At 42.9% G+C, this 22785-nt stretch overlaps 1 protein-coding gene across 2 annotated transcripts in view; it reads left to right on the forward strand.

Annotated features, from left to right (window-relative positions):
• LRFN1 (leucine rich repeat and fibronectin type III domain containing 1) overlaps positions 1 to 22785 on the forward strand; it is a 139920-nt gene that overhangs the window by 60029 nt on the left and 57106 nt on the right. Inside the window, exon 1 of one of the 2 annotated variants that reach the window (XM_069942623.1) lies at positions 18243 to 18325. The exons of the other annotated variant lie outside the window; for it this stretch is intronic. The gene's annotated coding sequence lies outside the window, so the exon portion shown is untranslated. Of the gene's footprint in view, positions 1 to 18242; positions 18326 to 22785 lie in introns of those variants that run through there. 2 annotated transcript variants of the gene reach the window in all.

Here is a 22785-nt window from a genome sequence, read left to right on the forward strand (position 1 = left end):
CTCCAATGTGTAATGAATCAGCCACGACAACATCACATGCACAGAGGGTTCCATAGTCTCAATGCTCTTACAGTAAAGAATGCCCATCTGTGGTAATGGATAAACCTTCTTTTCCCCTAGTTGTAGAGGGTACCCCAGTCATAGTTAAAGGCCTGAATATAAAAAAGTAGAAACATCCATTTATATAATGTACATTGTTGTACATTATTCACCACCAACATCTTGGTTCTGCAGCCCACCAATTCTTTTCTTACCTGGGTCACCTTCCTCTACACCTGCTCCAGTTCAGCAAGGTTTTTTATATATACAGGTATCCAGTATGTGGTATGAATAGTGTGTTGTGTCCCACTACATGTTTTCTTTTTCTTTTTACACCTTGGTAAAAGTGAATCTCTCTAATCTCACAGGTTAGGACAGGATGCCACTGTTCCTTACTCCAACCACTAGATGTCACACTCTCACAGCACAACTGTAGCGAGTACTTGGTCTAGCTAAACTTACACTTCCTTTTTATAGTTACTACTTCCCTTTTAGCTGGAGAGTGAGTGCCTGTTTATAGTTTTCTCCAGCAAATAGCTACCCAACCACTATGGGTTGCTATACCAGACCCCTAGGGAAACCGGAGACAAGAAAGTCTTCACCCTTGCCTATGCCGTGGACTTACTTGCAAAAACAGGACAGTCGACAACCTTAGAGAAAGGAACTGATAACTATAGATGAGCGAACCATTCGGACTTTTGGTCCGAAAGCAGTTCGCTCAATTGTGATGCCTGTGATCCCGGATGCATAGTTGCGATCCCGGGAATATGGGCCCAGGATATTCCAGGGAATTCCAGATCCTGGCTGCATATTCCTGGGATCGCAACTATGCACCCACGATCACAGGCATCACGAACGAGCGCAGATGCCGTCAGACCAAAAGTCTGACGGTCCGCGCATCTCTACTGATAACTCAAGACTGGATCTGCAGTAGAGCACAGTGCCAGAAAGCCGCTCTCTTTGACATGATGCTCAGCTTCGGAAAAAGGTTTCTACAAGCCAGCTCCACCCAGAGAAGAGACCTGGGACTCGTTGCTTCCTGATACTGGTCAGTTTTGCTGAGATTACTGTCCACCAATACCCCCCAGTACTATTCAGTGGGATTGGCGTTACAATCCGTTCATCAAAATCAGTGGGTTATCCATATAACTAACAGATGTGCCAGGTCCACCGAGGAGGAAGACTCTCTCTTTAGACGTTCCCCCTCCTGCTAATTTATGGAGGTTATGAATGAAGGACCATCTTATTTCCATCTTGAGTATTTAAGAATGCATTTTCTAAATTAGATAACCCCTTTATGATTTCTCGAAGGCCACGGTTAAGCTCAAATGAGTAATATTTCCTTAGAACAATGCTAAAAGTTACATCGCCCTAAGGAGGCATCTAAAAACCAAAACGGGGCGAGAGGCTTGTTAAGACGTTATGGCACATGTTCTGCCAGCTCTGCCCGCTCTAGTGCAAAGTGTTGAGCAAAGCATCTTCATGGCGGCTCATCAAACAGCGGAATGGGTACACCTGTTCACGTGCCTTTGGGATTATTACTCATTTTCATGCATAAATATGTGCTGAGCCTCAGAATTTCTTTGCCGAATGTGAATGACCCAGATGAAAGTGAATGTCTGACTGGTTGCTGTAGGTTACTGCTTATTTGCGTTTCATTAGGGAATAAGCTCAAGTGACATTAGCCATGGCTAAATAATATAGAATAGGATCAATGGCTGAGCCTCGAGAATACAACAGACACAGCTGACAGATGTTTGATGGGCCTAATCCAATTTTACATGGCTAGTTCCGCTCAGGACTTATCTATCTTTCGGCACATGCATATTGTAGACGTACGCTAACTCTTGAGTTTCTCAAGGAGACTTGGGAGAGATAGGCTGGGAGTGCGGTCATGACTTCCCGGTGACCGCAATTCAGTCTCGTCATTGCCCTTAGTCAGATCTCTATAAATGGCTTGTTCCGCTCAGGACTCATCTATTTATTGGCATACACATATTGTAGAAGTGGGAAGGCGGTCGTGGCTTCTTGGTGCTCTGCGATACACATTCAGTCTCACCCCTTGTCTTCGAGGGTCCCTTGCTGATTTCAGCACAGATCATGTGACAAAAAAAAAAAAACACACAGCATATATCTCTGTTAAATCCTGGGAGAATGGATTTATTTCCTCATTTTCGCACATGGCTGGGCAGCTCGACTATCTGAAAAAAAATCTAATTAGGGAACAGCTTTTCTGTCACCGAGAATGTAACAGAGCCCTGTGTACACTTGTAAACAGAGGCAAATAGTCCTTGTTAGGTTGTTATTTTCTTATAATTAATGGCCTGGGGCTGACCTCGGTGGGAAATAGTCCTGATCACCCCCACCATTCTGTAAAGAGATAGAGAGATACTGTAGCTCTCCAGTCAAGGAGGCAGCAATGGCTGACGTAGGTACAGAGGATATAGGAGGAAGAACTGTGGGTTGGAAAGGCTCCAAGTGATCTTCCAGAATGATCGTGTCAGGGTCGCGTCGTTCCTGTGCAAATTATACTTGGAAATTTTTATTTATTTTTGTTCTGAAATGTAACATTTGTCGAATGAACTCATCTAGGGTCTTGGGTTTGCATTGTAAGTGTAGGAACAGATGCACTAGCGCTATCCACCCACATTTGAAAGGAAATGGAGGGGGGGAAGTGACACATTCAGGGTTAACAAACACAGTTTTGTAGCATTCATAGCACTGTGTTACGCCTAATGCAGGCAATCAAGGAATGGCGCATGACACAGGATTCTCTCCTTCTTGAGGAACTGTAATAAAACCTATAGGGTCCAAAAAAGTATAAAACTAAAAGTGTCACATCTAACAAACACACAACCCAAAAAAAGAAAAGTGATGTATAGGAAAATAGAAAATTTTATTCAAGACTGGTAAAAAGAAAAAAAAACACACACACATATTCCGCACAACAGACATAAATAACAGTAAAGCCTAGTAAGAACAGAAAAATACACTTGATTCCAGCAATGCCAGACAACACATATAGTAGACTAAAGTAAAACAAATAGATTTAGAGAAACCCCAGCTATACCCGACGCACATTTCGCCTGCAAATGGCTTCTTCTAGGGTTGGAGTTCATCACCAATCTGACCATGTACTACTGCTTAAAGCGACTCTGTACCCACAGTCTGACGCCCCCCAAACCACTTGTACCTTTGGATAGCTGCTTTTTATCCAAGACCTGTCCTGGGGTCCGTTTGGACAACTTTTAAACTTGCAGCCCCTGCCAAAAGGGAGTATCTGTGCCCTAACTTTGCACCACCCCTCCGTCCCTCCTCCCCACCCTCTTCATCATTAGGAATGCCACTGGAACATTTTCTCCATGCTGACGATTCAGCATGCTGCTTAACGATTAAGCCCATGTGCCTGGCTGACACAGCTGTTGGATAGGAGACAATCTGCCTGTAGCATTCCTAATGATGAGGAGTGTGGGGAGGAGGGACAGAAAGGTTGTGTGAGCATAATGCATACGCAATCTAGGCCACGCCCTTTTGGCACGAGGCTGCCAGTTTACGGCTACAAACCCACTTGGCGGGTCTGCATCGAGTCTCCTTGCTGCGTTTTTGCAGCGAGACTCGCTGCAGATCCCAGCCCTATACTTTCATTAGCAGAGAAACTTGCAGCAGGGATGTACATCCCTGCTGCGATTTTGTCTGCAGCCCGCCCCATTAACCCCCTAGCCGCCGGACATTATACATTACCGGGTCCCCGTTCCTGCTTGCTTCGGGGCTCCCGGTGTCTTCACGGCCCGCCCGGCCAATCAGTGCGCTGCGGCGGGGCAGCACACTGATTGGCCGGGCGGAATGTGCCGGGAGCCGCCGAAGCAAGCAGGAGCGGGGACCTGGTAATGTATATCCTGCCCGCCCCCCCTGCAGCCCCGTTGGCCCCCGGCCGCATGATCGCCCCCCGCACCCCCCGGCCGCACGATAGCCCCCTGCAGCCCCCGGCCGCACGATCGCCCCACACAGCCCCCAGCCGCACGGGTGCGGGGGGCGATCATGCGGCCGGGGGCTGCGGGGGGCGATCGGGGCTGCAGGGGGCTGGGGGGGGCGATCGTACGGCCGGGGGGTGCGGGCGGCGATCATGCGGCCGGGGGCGATCGGTGCTGGAGGGGGGTGGGCAGGATATACATTACCAGGTCCTGCTTGCTTCGGCGGCTCCCGGCATGTTCTGCCCGGTCAATCAGTGCGCTGCCCTGCTGCAGCGCACTGATTGGCCGGGCGGGCCGTGAAGACACCGGGAGCCCCGAAGCAAGCAGGAACGGGGACCCGGTAATGTATAATGTCCAGCAGCTAGGGGGTTAATGGGGAGGGCTGCAGACAAAATCGCAGCAGGGATGTACATCCCTGCTGCGAGTTTCTCTAATAATGAAAGTATAGGGCTGGGATCTGCAGCGAGTCTCGCTGCAAAAACGCAGCAAGGAGACTCGCTGCAGATCCGGCAAGTGGGTTTGTACCCTAAAAGTACTTTTTTAGGACAATAACTGCATCACCTGCCGAGCGGACACCAGGACAGATCTTAAATTAAAAGCAGCTATCCGAAGGTACAGGCAATTGGGGGGGGGGGCAGATTGTGGGTAAAGAGTCGCTTTAAAAACTTATTTTTGTATTATTCGACTACATCTAACCAATTAAAACAAAGTTCTATCATTTTGTGTCCATATTCTATGCCGAAGAAATTGTTTCCATGGTAACAGACTACAAGCAAACCACGTGTGGTCTGATTCTGGAGTTTTACTGTCATTCCTTGGCCTTACTTCTTCCTTATCGACTAAATGTAAATGAGTAAGAATAAGAGATCGGATGGAATTGAAGATGAATGCATGATCAGACTACAATGGCTGAGGTTGACTTAAAAAAAAATCACCACTTTTTGTAGGGGTTTTTCCCCCCTTTCTAGCATTATGCGAAGGACTAACCATCCGGAGAGCGCTTCCTTTTGTAGGAAATCTGGTTGTCCTCCAAAGAACTGCATGGAAAAAAGTCTTTATACTAATGATCTCCTCTAAGAGGGTTAGTACCCCCTGGCATGCATTACATAGCTACATAGTTACTTAGTATGGTTGAAAAAAGATGCATGTCCATCAAGTTCAGTGGGGTGGGAAGTGGAGGGTAGATGGGTAGTTTCTATACATATGCATTTATGTTATTTCGTTCTAGGAACTTGTCTAAGCCTGTTTTGAAGCCTCCACTGTTTTTGCTTTGATCAGATCCTAGGGTGACTGTTCCACAGATTCACTGTTCTCATAGAAAAAAAAGGGGTCCATGAAGCCGCGGTTGCAGGTCTCAAAACACGGGAGTAGTCAGATATCCCTACCCTGTTGGGGGGGGGGGACACTTCAGATTAGGAGATCACCAAACTACCCTGATTGGTCCCTTTAAGTCCCACTCGGTTGTGAGTATTGGAGCATAAATAGGGAAACACCAGGGTGGCCCCTTTTGTGTCAAAGTCTAACTCTGTTGCGAGTATTGCAAGGGTTTACCAAGGCAGGCATCCATCCACGGACAGCTGTTTCAGGGTATTTGCCCTCGTCAGTGTGGAGCAGGATTCTCACTGACATTGTGTGCCGTTCTGTAGTCTAACTAGCATTGGTTGTTAAAGTGGATCTTCCTTTTGAGAAAATCATTGCTGCTTTCCTATTTGCCCTCTTGATCCTTTTACTTTTTTGTATAGTAGCTGCAATAAACCTCTATAAAATTGATTGTTAGCTTAATGTCAAAAGCTTGGACTTGTTCACCTCCTTTTCATATTCTATTATAGGGCTACAAATATCGCTTTGCATGATCTCTTTCTCACCAGTCACATACATAGAATTGTGGGATCCCCAACCTAGGCCATCTTGGTGCAGCCAGAAAAATAGGGCCTGGTAATTTTTTCCGCCTTCTATGTCTGTACCTAATGGACCAATTCTTCATTTCCTTATTTACTAATGGGTAGCTTCTCTGGACCCGGCACAAGTACTAAAGAGCAAAGGACCCATCGGTGGTTCCCAAAGGCCCAATTGCAGCTATATGGTCTCTATGTTACATACATCTTTGCCTTTTTCCTTTTTTAGTAACATAGTATTACACGTGGAATGAGAAAACTGTAAAAAAAAAAAAAGGCCAAATTTAAGGACTCAGATCCCAATGTACATTGAGGTTGATCTACTCGTTGGACATCACAGCAGGGTATTATTATTCCCATCCACAGATATAAGGCAATGCTGTGAAATACTCTGAACATATCAACCAAATATTAATCTTCTTAGATGTTTTTTAAAGCAGATAAAAAGTGTTTTCCTTGGTAAAATGGCAAAGGTTGTGCGTACATTTCATCACCATGTAAAAGCCCATTACTCAGGACACAAAATAAAAGGTTGTTTAGATGTCTATGTCATTAAATGGGAGAGGAACTTTTATTCAGAGAAACGCTTTGGCAGATGGCCCAGAAATACCGTAGAACCTGGTATTTACAATAATTACTACTGTGTGTAGGAATAGGCGTAAGTGGCGAGACCTTGACAACCTTTAAGTGGTGGACCTCATCGGAGAAAATAGAGATTTCTAGGGAAATCCATCTTAACGGCCTCTTTTTTTTATTTTTTTTTACGCTTAACTCCTCAAAGTCTCAACAAAACTGGAATATTTGAAGCACACATAGAGCCAAAAGGGGTTAAGAACTGGGTAGGGGCCCAACTCTACTATGACTCTCATCACTCAACCCCTCAAACATCCAGAGTCATGGATGAGTATTTGACACAAAATCAACGTGAATCCACTGGCTTTGGATTTGGCATAGAGGTTAACTGAGGAGCAAGGTTTAAAGGGCCCCAGAGATTCTGGTTTTAACTATGTACAGAGATCTGGAGCCAGTGAACCCCCAGAATAACTCCAACAGGGTTGTCTCTTATGGCAGACTATCTGATCTAAGAGTCAATGAGGCTGTGGTCAATGCAGATGGAGATTCCATCAACAGACGTAAGGTCGAGGCAGGCAGCAAATGTAGAGAATGGTCTGGACACCAGTTGGGTCAGGTATAGGAAACCCCATCTGAAATATACCTTTGCTGGTCTTGGTCTATGGTACCTACTTGGACAGACAGGGACCATAGCATAATAAATCCTATAGCCCCAAACCATCTGCTTTATGTCATAGAGCTGTAAAGTTAAAGGAAACCTGTGACGAGCTTTATGCTACCGTGGTCCTTAAAGGGGTACTCCAGTTAAATGTTTTCTTTTTCTTTTCTTGTAAATCAACTGGTTTCAGAAAGATATATATATATATATATATATATATATATATATTTGTAAATTACTTTTTGAAAATCTTCAGTCTTCAAGTATTTATCAGCTGCTGTATCTCCTGCAGAAAGTGGTCTGACACAGTGCTCTCTGCTGCCACCTCTGTCAGGAACTGTCCAAAGCAGTAGAAAATCCTTATAGAAAACCTCTCCTTCTTTGAACAGTTCCTGACATGGAGAGAGGTGGCAGCAGAAAGCACTGTATTAGGCCATGTTCACATTTTGTAAAACAACGGCCGTTCTGACATGTCAGTTTCTTGTGGCGCCACTAGCGATCCCGGATGGAGTGTATACTTTGTGTATGTCTTAGTGAAATGATAGAATCAGGGATCTGAAATCCCAGGAAATGATGAAATGTCCGCGCCGTTCCCTCATTTCCCTATGAAATTGATCAAATCACTGGCCCCTTTCAGGAAAATGATGGAATGAACTCATCTCCCCCAGCGACATAGAATTTGCTTACCGTATTGCCTCTCTGCTCCCCCCGGCCTGTCCGCTCTGCTTCCCGTCCGCCTCCGCTGCCTCTCTGCTCCCCATTCCGCTTTTTCCCCCTGGTACAGCCTCCTGCTCCCCCAGCCTGTCTGCTCCGTTCCCCGTCAGCCTCCGGTCCTGTCCGCCCCACTCTGTGACACGCCTCCCGCCCTGCCCGGTCTGTCCACTCTGCTCCCCGTCCGCCTTAACGCCGTATGCCTGCCGGGTGGTGTCTCTGCTCCCTGTCCGCCCCCAGTCACGTCCGCCCCACCACCATATGCCTGCCGGGGAGGCGTGTCGCTCTGCTCCCCCGTCCACCTCTGCAGCTGTATGTTTGCCGGGAGTCCCCGTCTGCCTCCCTGCCACCATATACCTACCGGGGAGGTGTGCCGCTCTGCTCTCCCAGTCCTCCTCCGCCGCCGTATGCCTTCTGAGAGTTCCAGTCCGGCCCTCCGCCACCATATGCCTGCCGGGGAGGTGTGCCGCTCTGCTCCCCCGTCCGCTTCCGCTGCCAAACATAGAGCTGGGCAACTCCTTGATCGTTCATTCCATCGTTTCCCTGAAAGTGGTCAGTGATTTGATCAATTCCCTAGGGAAATGATGCAACGGCATGTTCATTCCATCACTTCCCGGGATCAAATCCCTGGATTCTATCATTTCACTGCAACATATACACCTCGGCTGGGATTCCCTCAGCTGCAGCACAAAGTAAGTTCAGTAGTAACCACGGCCATTGTTGAAAATCGTCAACAACGGCCGTGATTACTACTGAACTTACATTGTGTGAACATAGCCTCAGACTGGAAAAAAATACACTACTTCCTGCAGAACATACAGGACACACAGGTACTAGAAGACTGCAGTTTTTTTTTAATAGACGTTAAAAGAAAAGGACTACTCCTTTAAGATATCACAGCATATTCTTAGATTTTTTTTTTAAAGCCAGACAGATTTGTAAATTCACTATATTTCTACATTTATGATAGATGACGTTCACCTTTAAGCTTCCAAGAAATTGTCATTACGTTAAATGGGTGATGGACCACGGAAGAGGAAACCTTCTGCGCAGCAGTCATTGGCCACCATCTGTTTTCTGCAACCCTCTTGGACAGATCCTGTCAGATTTCCTCTATGGGTCACTGATCATCGCTTCAAGCTCAGTTAAACCTCCATTCTTAGCATCATGACTGGAACATACACGACCATCCGGTGACTGAGCCGAAACACAACCCAAGTGGAAGCGCTTACCATGGCGCCGCATTGTCCACTAGATGCACAATAGCAATTCGTCTCTATGTGATAGATGGAGCCACGGCACGTCATATGGCCCCGGCTCATTGTCCTCTACTTAGGCGTTCTCCCTTCTGATGTCACGTTCTGTAGATTCCCTTTGCTGGCAGCCTTGTTCTCCCTTTGAGTCGGGGTGGGGACGGCGGAGCATCTGCCAGATGGGAAGGATTGATGAAAGAGGCTTCGTTCTAGACTGCATTATTGTATTCTGAAATTTGTCTTCAAAGCACAAGCTCTCAGCTCGCTCTCTCGAAGAGTGGGATATACCACAGGGGATTGTGGGCCATAGTCGCTAAGCAGCCTCCTCCGTGCACTTGTACATTCAGGAGCACAATTAAGCGCAGCAATCAGCGTCGTCTCTCAGGATGTGGCAGGCGAGGCTGAAGATGTGTTCTTCTGTAAATGCATAGAGCAGGATGGGGCTGGGCAGGCCGCTGCAAGCAATATTAATGCATTCTGTTAACCCTTCGTATACTAGAGCACAACCTGGAGGTTAGGGCTGGCTGCATATGCTTTATATAAAGTAAGCAAAATCTACAACCCAATTCCATGTGGGTACAATGAGACGCACTGTGCCAGCATGCAATGGTACCAAGGCTACTGTTTGTTGCCAATATCATATAGTTGCAATGCAATGGCGTACCACTAGTGATGCCACGCCCTGCCTGCTACCCATGTGCTGCTGTAATATACTGACATCCTATAGGGGATACTGTAAAACATATAATTAAAAATATATCACATATACAGGAAAGATAGATAGATAGATAGATAGATAGATAGATAGATAGATAGATAGATAGATAGATAGATAGATAGGAGATAGATAGATAGATAGGAGATAGATAGATAGATAGGAGATAGATAGATAGGAGATAGATAGATAGATAGATAGATAGTAGTGATGAGTAAATAGTGAGATATTTGAATATTCGATATTTGTAAGACTATCCCACAAATATTCGAATAATTATATTATATATTATAATTCGATTAGTGAAAAACATCTATTTGACCATTTGGAGGGTGAAACCGGAAGCTGGGGGATTTGAACACTTATCGAATATTCGCGGGTTATTCGTACGTAATATTCAAATATCTCACTATTCGATCGAACAGTATTCGCTCATCACTAATAGATAGATAGATAGATAGATAGATAGATAGATAGATAAATAGTAGATAGATAGATAGATAGATAGATAGATAGATAGATAGGAGATAGATAGATAGATAGATAGATAGATAGATAGGAGATAGATAGATAGATAGATAGATAGATAGGAGATAGATAGATAGATAGATAGATAGATAGATAGATAGATAGATAGATAGGAGATAGATAGATAGATAGATAGATAGATAGATAGATAGGAGATAGATAGATAGATAGGAGATAGATAGATAGATAGATAGATAGATAGATAGGAGATAGATAGATAGATAGATAGATAGATAGATAGATAGGAGATAGATAGATAGATAGATAGATAGGAGATAGATAGATAGATAGATTGATTGATAGGAGATAGATAGATAGATAGATAGATAGATAGGAGATAGATAGATAGATAGATAGATAGATAGATAGATAGATAGATAGATAGATAGATAGGAGATAGATAGATAGATATAGATAGGAGATAGATAGATAGATAGATAGATAGATAGATAGGAGATAGATAGATAGATAGATAGATAGATAGATAGATAGATAGAAGATAGATGATAGATAGATAGATAGATAGATAGATAGATAGATAGATAGGAGAAAGAAAGAAAGAAAGAAAAAAGAAAGAAAGAAAGAAAGAAAGAAAGAAAGAAAGAAAGAAAGAAAGAAAGAAAGAAAGAAAGAAAGAAAGAAAGAAAGAGAGAAAGAAAGAAAGAAAAAGATTAGATTAAATTGAGTATGCAGCACACTGTTGGTTTATGGGTGCAGGATTAAAGAGGTTGTTCAGCGAAAATCTTTTTCTTTCAAATCAACTGGCGTTTGAAAGTTATGTAGATTTGTAATTTAATTCTATTAAGAAATCTCAAGTCTTCCCATACTTGCTGTATGTCCTGCAGGAAGTGTTGTTTTATTTTCAGTCTGACACAGTGCTCTCTGCTGACATCTCTGGCCGAGACAGGAACTGTCCAGAGCAGGAGAGGTTTTCTATGGGGATTCATAGAAAACTGAGACAGAGTTCCTTTCTCAGCCAGAGATGTCAGCAGAGAGCACTGTGTCAGCCTGAAAATAAAACAACATTTCCTGCAGGACATACAACAGCTAATAAGTATGGGAAGACTTTTTTTTTTTTTTTTTTTTTTTTTATAGAAGTAAATTATAAAGCTATATAACTTTCTGATATCAGTTGATTTGAAAGAAAAAGATTTGGACAACCCCTTTAAGACTTCTCTTCCTCTGTACAATTAAAGGGGCTTTCCAGGTAAAAAAAGAAATTGATGAGCTATCCTAGCTGATCAGTCACCGATCAGTGGAGTGCCGGCACCTGGCCCCTGCCATTTGGCTTTTCGATGACTGCAATACACAATGAAAACGTTCTAGAAGCAGTTTGTTGACTGTGTAATGGTCGGAACTGGCAGCTCAGCTACCATTCACTTGAACAGGAGCTGAGCTGAAGTTATAGTTCAGCACCACTGCACAGTGAACAGATAAAACTGTTCCAACCCCATTCACTGTGTAGTGCAGGTGCTAAACATCTGATCAGTAGAGGTGCTGATCGGTTACTGATGCACTATCCTGTTTTGCATGGAAAACACATTTAAAGGGATTATCCAGCAAAAATCATTTTCTTTCAAATCAACTGGTTTCAGAAAGTTATATAGATTTGTAATTTACTTCCATTTAAAAATCTCAAGTCTACCTATACTTATCAGCTGCTGTATGTCCTGCAGGAAGTGGTGTATTATTTCCAGTCTGATACAGTGCTCTCTGCTGCCACCTCTGTCCATGTCAGGAACTGTTTAGGGAAGGAGACTTTTTCTATGGGGTTTTGCTACTGCTCTGGACAGTTCCTGACATGGACAGTAGAAATCTGCCTACACTTCAGTTCAGTTACGGGACATTCATCAGACACAGATTGCAAGAAGAAATAGAGGCCTCTGGATAAATGTGGGCTGGGCTGCGTGTGCACATAGCATTGGATGCTTTATTAGTCATGAGTGATGGGTGCGGGGGAGGAGGGTGATAACCCAGTGTGTGTTGTATATGAACTCTGCATGTATTGTTATACTGGCTACCTATATAGATGAATGCATCCCCCATTGAGTTTTATACCAACTATATAAATCCATATAACATTAGCTGGCTCTGGACATTGACTGTATGCAGCTATAACCAGAATCGGGACAAGCTGTGTTGGTGCCTTAGGGTACTATTACATGAAGCGATTTTTCGACGATTAACGATAAACAAACTTAAACGACTATGGCGAACAACCCGAAATCGTTCACCCAATTACATGGAACGATGATCGTTCCTTATGATCGTTATTGCGTTTGTCCTGTTGTCCCCACTATGTTTGCCGCTACTGCGAACGTCCGAACGAATTCTTATTACACGCGAACGATTTGCGAACGATAAAAATAGGTCCAAAATCTATTAAAGACCAACGGTTTCTCGTTGCTCGTTTAATCGTTGTCTGCTATTACACTCAACGATGATCATTCAAATCCGAACAATTTAACGATTTTTCAAACATTAACCGTCCCGGGTAATACCACCCTTAGTCAGACTTGGTTATCTGTCCACCAAATTAATTTAGACCAGACAAAAAACTCATACATTATATTCGAGATGTTCCTTTTCAGCTCCACCACATATCACATAATCTTGTGTATGAAAGTGTCAGGAGACACCTCTCAATGTCAGGATATGATGTGTAATGTAAACTGTTTGGGCAAAGGCTGCATGGACATCACTAACGATGTTCGTGCGGCCCTTTCTAAACGATTATCGGGCCTTGTAATAGGCCCAATAAACAAGCGCCAATCTAGCTGATCAGTGCTCGTTTTCAATATTGATAGGACCCTTAGCCATGTGTACGGGCACGTTTCCTGTCATCCATATGATGGTAAATGTATCCAGGTTCCAGCCCACTTGTATACACCTATATACAGTCTCTTTCCTGCCCACCCTCTGAATGAGTCAGTCTTGCGTATGTTACTCGCACAGTCACATCATAGTGACAGCCCGCAGTACATCCACCCCAGGAATAGCAGTATAACCGGGTCCTCTCGGGGTTTCCTTCCGTTTCGGCAGCGGATACCTCCTGGGAGAAATCAGCTCCAGAACGTTCATTTTTGGAGATAAAACTTACAGTCATAGGAAACACATTTCATAGGAAGGAAACGCGGGGTTAACCTTGTTTTCGACAAACCAATGCGTAAGTGCTGGGGATATTTAATAAAATTATGTTGCTCTTAAAACGGAATGGAGTTGAGCTGCTACCAACAAAGCTGCACATTTACGTTTTCATTGCCTTATTAAATGAGCCCAATAACATTTTATGGACAACTGCAAAGTGCTTCTCTTGTTCTACATGTGAATGCCTCGCTCATGGATTCCATCTACATTGGGGATTCGGCGGCATTTTATTCTTGTTTTCACTTGTTATACCACAAGCGGGACCACACTAGGGCGGGGCTTATTCTGTGTTTCCTAAAAAATGGGTGTGTCTAACCAGGATGGAGCGAGGGTGGGGCGGATAGAACATGTGCTGGAGAAGGGACAAAAGGAATATGGAGATATATATATATATATATATATATATATATATATATATACATATATATATGTAAAGATCGAAATTTGCAAAATTTTGACAACATTTTTTTTGTCTGAAATTAATAGCACAGGCATAGGAAACCTTCAGCCCTCCAGCTGCTGCAAAACTATAATTCCCATTATGCCATCATCAGCTTTGGCTGTCCAGGCATGAAGGGAATTGTAGTTTTGCAACAGCTGGAGGACCCATGGTTCCCCAACCCTGTTCTATTGATTTCCGGCTAATCAAATTTTGTCAAAATTTTGCAAACTTCGTGATCTGTTTCCATATTCCTGTCGTCCCTGCTCCTGTACATTCGGTGACTGGGCACTTCTAAATTCAAAACAAAACTGAAAGATTCGCCAAATTGGACCTAAAACTTGGAACATCTGCCCCCCCCCCTCTAGTCCGCAATGCAGAAGACATTGAAATTGCTAAACTTTATTATTCTCTGCCCTAAATAATCCAGCTGTCACCCCTTTCATGCATATCGGCATTAGCTCCGTCTGGTTGAGGTCAGCCCATCGGAAAAAAAAAATGGAAGCTATTTCTTATCTTCAGATGCTGAATGTTATGTTCATTAGTTTCCTCTTGATCTTCACTTGATCTACTTAAAAGACAAACTCATTTCTGCTACGTTGGTACATATTCATGAACTCTAGCCACTCTTATTACGGTCTTTGATGTCATAGGCTTTGCACATTCAATGTGGTGTTTGCGTTTCAAGTTAAGTAGGGTGGCTGCCGTTTTTGCAGTATCAGTCTGTCCCTTGAAATCACGTTGAATTATAGATGTAGCAGAGCTGAGCATTTCATACCAGTCACTGGGGGCTCAACAGCTTGTGATTTTATGATAAATGAAAAAACTACTGCTATAGCACATATAGTATGTCCTGTGAGAGAAAAATCGAGAGAATGAAAAAAAATTCAAAGGGGTTTGTAAAAAAAAAAAAAAAAAAAAAAAGTTGTTTAACTTCACAATTAAAGGAGTACTCCGGAGGGGGGATGTTTGTAAATCAACTGGTGTCAGCAAGTTAAACAGATATGAAATGTACTTCTTTTTAGTTTTCTAGTACTTATAAGCTGCTGTATGTCCTGCAGGAAGTGGTGTATTCTTTCCAGTCTGACACAGTGCTCTCTGCTGCCACCTCTGTCCATGGCAGAAACTGTCCAGAGCAGCAGAAAAACCTCATAGAACACCTCTATTACTCATGACAGTTCTTGACATGGACAGAGAGCACTGTGTCAGACTGGAAATAATGCACCACTTCCTGCAGGACATACAGCAGCTGATAAGTTGTGAAAGGTTCAAGATTTTTAAGTATATTACACATCTGTATTACTTGCTGAAACCAGTTAATTTGAAAGAATTTATCATTCTGGAGTATTCCTTTGAGATCTGCTTTCTCTCAGTGAATGTGTTCATTCCTGTTTACATTTACAGGCTAAAACCCTATACAGAGCTAAGGACATAGTCCTATTCATCATAATCTAAAATCATATACACACCCTCTGTGTTCAGCGCAATCCTGGACACTATATCGGAAACCCAACAGATTTCCTTATAGTTAAAGGGGTTGGTGACTTTATAGTAAAATAGGGCAGTGTACAGTATTAGTAAGTGTTCTCACTGTATATACTGATAGCAGCTCCCTTTGTACCTCATAGAGCTAAAATCAGACTCCCCTCCTCCAGGCTGTACTGCCCTACTCTGTGGTGATTCTGTCCATAAGACGGCCAACATGGAGGAGCACATGACCATGCCCTGCTTCCAGTGTCCACCACTGAGCCTGTATGTGCCTATGGAGGACACTGGGGGCGGGGCATGGTCACATGCTCTTCCATGTTGGCCATCTTATGGACAGACTCACCACAGGGCAGGGCAGCACAGCCTGGAGGAGGGGAGTCTGTTATTAGCTCTATGAGGTACACAGGGCGCTGCTGTCAGTATATACAGTGAGAACACTTACTAATACTGTACACTGAGCAATTCTACTATAAAGTGCCCAACCCCTTTAATGGAGTCTGGGTGCTGTTTTTGGCATTCATCAGACATGGCAGTGGGGAAGAAGAATAACAGGACTGTATGATGCAGATGTGAACATGGCCTGATACCCTGTACAGAATAGATGTACCACAGTAGCCCGACTGAGTGTATGTGACATAACAAGCCCAGCTCTGCTACATCTGTATGATACGGGCAGCGCCTTCCTCTGTCTCCGCGCTGGGTTTTATTGTTCCAGACTGACTGTACATACAATAAATACACAATTACTGACTTTTCGCTGAGCAGAAATGTTAGAATGCACAGGAAGCCATTTCAGGCTATAACATCTTCTTTTCATTTTCACCATTATGCTCCAGTGAATTTCATTTATTCAGCACTCTCATTTAGAGGCTCGGAGACTCGTCTGCTGACGGAAAGCAGTTTTTCCTGTGTCTCTTGGGTAATAGCAAACAGTAATCGGGAGATCAAGAGCCGAGTTATGTACAGGAAGAACTGCTTAGCGGGGTTCGCTCACCTGCACCACCCCCGGCAGCCATATTGAGCAGGACCTGCTATACGTTGCGGTAATATCCTGACTATCCTCACCAATGTACCTACAATAGTAAGGCTCCTGATTCCTTGTTCCTATTGAACCTTGGCCCTTCAGCTGTTTCCAAAACTACAACTCCCATTATGCCTGGACAGCCAAATTTTAATGAAGGCCAAGCCTACCGATACCATGTTTCGACCCCTATTGGGGTCTATGACAAAGTATCTGTAAGCTTGGCCTTCATTAAAATTTGAAGATTTATCTGTGGATGCTGGTGGACCTCCTTTGTACATGTCTCTATGACACGTCAAAAGTTTTTTTTTTTTTTTTTTATGATGACAGGTGCATTTTAAAGGGGTACTCCGGCCCAGGGGTATTTTTCAGTTATGGCCAGGGAGGGGGTGGTTATAGATGGTGGAAGTCACTTACCTACCCCGTTCCAGCGCCGGGTCCTGGATTGTGCCGCCCAGTACACCCGTCCCACGGCCGCTTCCTGGTGTGAGCTGCCACATGAGACGTGACGTCTCAATGCAGCTCAGCCATTCAGCGGCCGAGGCGGGACTTTGCTACAGACGCAGAATGGCTGAGCTGCCTTGAGATGTCATGCCGGAGTACCCCTTTAAGGTTCAGGCCCATTTACCTAAATAGGGCAGATCTGCTGTACTAGATGCAGTCCATAGACAAGAGAGGTCTTGATTTTGGAAAGAAAAGACCATGTATTTCTTGTATTCAACCCTTTCTAAAGGAAACCTTTCCTGAGCATGAAACATCAGTATCTTTTTTTTCCCCATTGTCAAAGTACCTGTGCAATGTGTTGTTATGTTCCTTATATAGGCTCTTTTTATATGTCAGAGAGTCATATCAAAAGCTTTGATCAGATGGGGTCTGACTGTTGAGACTGTGACCGATCAGGAGAATGAGGCAGAACGAGCCAGCTCCTGACTCTGTTATGTGACCTACACAGATTTCCAATGCAAGTTTATGGGGCCATCTTAGTCTACTGATCACAAAGCGGAAAGAGGACCATGCGGCAGTGCCGTCGCCTCCTCGTTTGTTCTATTGTGTTATGGTCTGAATACTAAGGGGGAGATTTATCAAACATGGTGTAAAGTGAAACTGGCTCAGTTGCCCCTAGCAACCAATCAGATTCCACCTTTCATTTTCTGTGAGGAATGAAAGGTGGAATCTGATTGGTTGCTAAGGGCAACTGAGCCAGATTCACTTTACACCATGTTTGATAAATCTCCCCTAAGACTCATTTCTCATGGCAGAACACAGTACACCACTATTCACCACTTCCATTGCTCAGCAGTCAATGCTTTAGAAAGGGAAGTACCTCAAAATTTGCTGCCATGCTTTGTCAGGCAAGAGGAGGTGCAGAAAGTTAGGATACTCATGGAAATGCCATACTGACCGCTATACGGGGTTGGCAATGGAGATTTTTCTGGTCCTTTTGGACTATATACTTATATACAGTTTTCCTTTAAGCTTCATATTCTACTTTTAGCCATTAATTTCCGTCCGTGAGGGACGAGAGGCACAAATCTGTTTTGCGTTCGGAAAATTATAATGTTCAGTCTATAATTTATCTGTCATTAGATGAAGAATAGAAACGGCTGTGACGTTTATCAACTCATCTCCAGAAATAATAATAACATTTGCCAATTGAGAACAAATGGTCGAGTAACTAGATTATCTCAATTGAGTGTCCATCATATGTAAATTCAGGCTCGGCTATCAGAGAAGCAGCATGAAGCTTCTGGACCGTGATGGAAAATCTATGCACCCCCCCACCCCATATGTCACATGACAATTGTCAACATCTGAAGTCTGATACTGGCTGATATATGAACTTAGTCACCAGCTCTCTTACATTATCAGTGCAAACACATATGACAGGTACAAGGTCGATAGAACATAGATTTGTGTGTATCATGTAATTATTTGTGATGGAAATCCATATAATATCGCTCAGGGGCAAAGACAGTTAATTGAAGAATATTCCGAATGTAAAGACATACATGAACACGTAATGATCGCTTCATTAGGATCAGGGGATAGACTGAAAATTAACCCCTTGATGATTTTTTTTTTCAGTTGACATACCTATATGAGCGGTTGTTTTTTTTTTTTATTTTATTTTTTTTTATGCGGGCCAAATTGTACTTTCTATTGACACCATATTAAGGTACATATCACTTTTTTTTTTCTTTTTTGAAAGCAGATTAACAAAATACTGAAAGTCTGTATTTTTTTTTTTTTATATATATATATATATAGCATTAACCAGGTGGAATAAATAATAAAAAAATATTATAGTTCAAGTCTTTACGGATCTGGTGATACCAAATATGTGTGTTTTTTTTTATGTTTTATATATATTTTTTGTAAGGGATAATTGTGTAGTAGTATTTTTTAGGAAAGAGGGTGGAGAATTTTTTAAGTATTTGATATAATAAAATTATATTTTTTAAAACTTTACTTTTTTACTTTTTATTAATCCCACAGAGGGACTTTGAAATGCAATCTTCAGATCGCTCATATTATACAGTATAGTGTGGTGTATTATCCTGTCAACATAACTAGGGATGGTCCGAACCGAGTTCTGTTCAGGTTTGTACGAACCCAAACCCTCGGTAATGATTACCGCTGTCTGCCCGCTCCGTGCAGCGGGGGCGGATCCAGCGGGAGGACCGCCTGGAAAACTGGGATACAGCCATAGCCATAGGCTGTATCCCAGTTTTTCAGGCGGTCCTCCCGCTGTATCCACCCGCTCCACGGAGTGGGCAGACAGCGGGAATCTGATGCCGAGCGTTCGGGTTCATAAGAACCCCAACCTTGGCAGGTTCGGACCATCCCTAAACATAACATTTAGGGGCAAGCCGAGTAGGGACAAATATATAGTATACCTGGGGGCCTTCATTAGACCTCCTGCTGCCATAGAAACCCACCTGCATCCGAGATATTGTATCACCCCGGTGCTGATGGGGTGACAGAGGCTCAGAAACCACTTAAATGTCACAATCACAATTTGACCACAGCATCTAAGAGGTTAAACTACAAGGATCAAAGGTTTCTCCTCAATCTCTGTACTTTTGGAGACTAAGGAGTTCGTCACCAGGCTCCTTTCAATATTGCAATATTGTCATTGGTCAAGGCTTGTCTGATATATATATATATATATATATATATATATATAATGTTAAAATAAATGCAAAGCTAGAGTTGGGAAAGTTGGGTGTGTCAGTAGTGCTGCTGCTTTGTAGCAGAGGGAGTGGTGATAAATGTCCATCAAAGGGTGCTGCACTACTGACACAGTCAGCTTCCCCAAGTGTAATTGCTATTAAAATGCTAACATGTATTATATAGACATCAGGGGAGACTTGATATGTAACTGTGTCAGGGCCAGGGCTTCAGTTCCTCTAACAATATATATATATATATATATATATATATATATATATATATACACATATATACATATTACATAGCTTTATTAGAAACAAATGTAAAAATAGTCTTTTTCCCCCCACAGGAATACCCCATTAAGTGTTTTCCCAGTATTTGTATAAAAAAAAATGAGTACAAACTTAGACTAACCTAAAAAAATAAAATAAAATACCTGCTGCTAACTCCACTGTCATTCCGGTGTCCCCAGCCAATTCTACTGTGATGACATCATGTACATTGCCTCAGCGGTCATGCGTCATACATGCAGTAAGAGACCAATGAGGCGGGCGAGGAGCAAGTGCGCTGTCAGAAACCACGTCAGACTTTTGCGCAGTTGTGAGGACGGGTCTAATTTATCAAAGTCCATGCAGCAATTTAATAAATCAGGTGTACCATCTAAAAATACACGAGGGAACATCTACAGATACACAAGATGTCAGAAACACTGCAAATGATAAATTCCCCCTTGTATATTCCAGCCATGAGTTTTCCAAATAAGCTTTTCTACATAATTCTTCAATACGGCTGTAAGTAGGAAGGGAAGTGACAACTGACTGCACCAAAGTAGTGACTACAGATAAACCAAGCTAGATCTGTCCTTTAAAGCAAACCTGTGCTTCCAAGCTGTGATACTGTATGTACATTAGGTCCATTGGAGTAGAACTTTTCCTGGCCATTATATATCTTGTTTATGTCATTTTTCACTAGAATTTCCCTCCTTCAGGCTCCATCCTTATCATTTGGTCATCTCTGATCCTAACATCCTTGATGTCGCCTATATACAGGGCAAACACAAAAGAGGAAATGCTGCTCACATAGATGTTTAAAGCAAATCCTCAAGGGCAGCAGCATAGAGGACATTATAGAGTAGCAGTGAGCAGTGCATGCTGTGAATCCAGCACTGGAGTAAAACATCACACTTACTAGAACTTACAGCAACCTAATAACATGTCCAATGCCACTTTCTCCACAACCCCCCCCCCCCACACACACACACACACACACACATCCTTTTTTCAGACACTTCTATGGAGCTGATCCTTTTTCAAACAGTCTTTAGAGAGAAAGGGAGTCGTGGAAATGTGTCTGATAAGTTTAGATCTTATTGTATTGCATGCTTGTGATAATGTTTCACAGTCAAGTTCTGGAATTATTATAAATTTATGTATTTTTGCTTTACTTGCTATATTTTATCCACGTTATTCCTCTCCGGCGGGTGACACCATTCATCTTTTTGCATCTTATTTAATAATTGTGTCAATAGGCTGAGCCTGATTTAGAACAAATTTTGTAACACCATCATTTAAGCAAACATATGTGATCCGTGACTCATCGCAGTAGTGATGACTAATGAGTTCCTGAGAACAAACATTGAACTATGAAATTCATTTTCTTTATTAAAAGAAAGTCTATACTTCCATAGAACACAAGGTTACACCACAATAACAACACATGAGTACAGCATTGTATAGGAGAGCTATGTGTAGAGCTATGTGTAGAGCTATGTGTCACCATGGTGACAGACTACAAAATGTGTAGTCTGAGTCTGCAGTGATATCCTCCTGGCTCCCATGTATGTTAGGAGTGTGCATACATCCTTGGGAAGTGTGACTTTAGGATTAGAGATGAGCTAACCGGGTTCGGGCTCGAGTCCATCCGAACCCGAACGTTCGGTATTTGATTAGCGGGGGCTGCTAAAGTTGGATAAAGCTCTAAGGTTGTCTGGTAAACATGGATACAGCCAATGACTATATCCATGTTTTCCACATAGCCTTAGGGCTTTATCCAACTTCAGCAGCCACCGCTAATCAAATGCCGAAAGTTCGGGTTCGAATGGACTCGAGCATGCTTGAGGTTCTCTCATCTCTATTTAGGATCTGACTACACAGTGTTTGTAGTCTGTTACCACGGAGACACATAGGTCAGCATAGGAGCTGTAGACATAAAACCACAGTTTCTTTTATATAAATCTCATGGCAAAGTTGCTTTACTTTTGCAATTAAGCTGTAAAAAAAGAAAAGAACAGATACAATGTATTTGAATGGAGCTACAATATAAAGGAATATGCTAGACAACAGCGATACACTGTGTTATGCCTAAGAAGGTAGTATAGGATGAAATGTTTAATCACAGTCACAATAGTCAATGGTACTGACCAGTTGACCAATGATCCAGCTGATCACCCTTCACAGCACATAGTAAGGGCCTCTATGTAGTTGATGGGAATCATGATTAACAGCTATAAGATTGCTTGGGGACCCTAGTCATTGCCTGAGCCATAGTGATGTTTTACGGCCAGCTGGAACCTACAGATGTCACATAAATACTGTGGGGTTAGGGCTGTTGCTAAGCAGGAAAATAAAGCAGCTTTGTGTATGTGAAATTACTGCATGCATAATTCTCACATTTCCAGTGATAATGCATTTTTTTACACCTTTATATTCTTCAAATAATACAAGTAATTTCCATGGATACCCTATAGTAAAGCATATTAGTCCGGGGACTCTTCTGTATCTGGCTGCATCAGTAATGTGACTAAGCAGCTATATTGATTCTCAGCCACAAATTCTCAATTGGATTGAGGTCTGTATTATGATGACCCCCCCAAACCGCCCCACCGCCCCCTGACAAACATACCTCCCCACACTTCCATTAAACTTAAAACTTTGTCATGATCCAACTAGGAACATCCAGGAACCTCCTAGCAATGTCCAGTTTTAGTATTTCACATAGGCTTCACCCCTCCCCCCCCCCTTCATCATGGGTCAATCCCATGAACTACTGTATAGGTTGTATAGGATAACCCCTTTCTCATTTGAAGACAACCTCATAAAAAGCCGAGATTAGTGGAAAGCTACCACTGGACATACGTTTCTTATAAACGGCCCGCTATGTGATACATGGACAGA

This window comes from Dendropsophus ebraccatus, chromosome 10, assembly GCF_027789765.1.
Source record: "Dendropsophus ebraccatus isolate aDenEbr1 chromosome 10, aDenEbr1.pat, whole genome shotgun sequence".
Classification (NCBI taxonomy): Eukaryota; Metazoa; Chordata; class Amphibia; order Anura; family Hylidae; genus Dendropsophus; species Dendropsophus ebraccatus.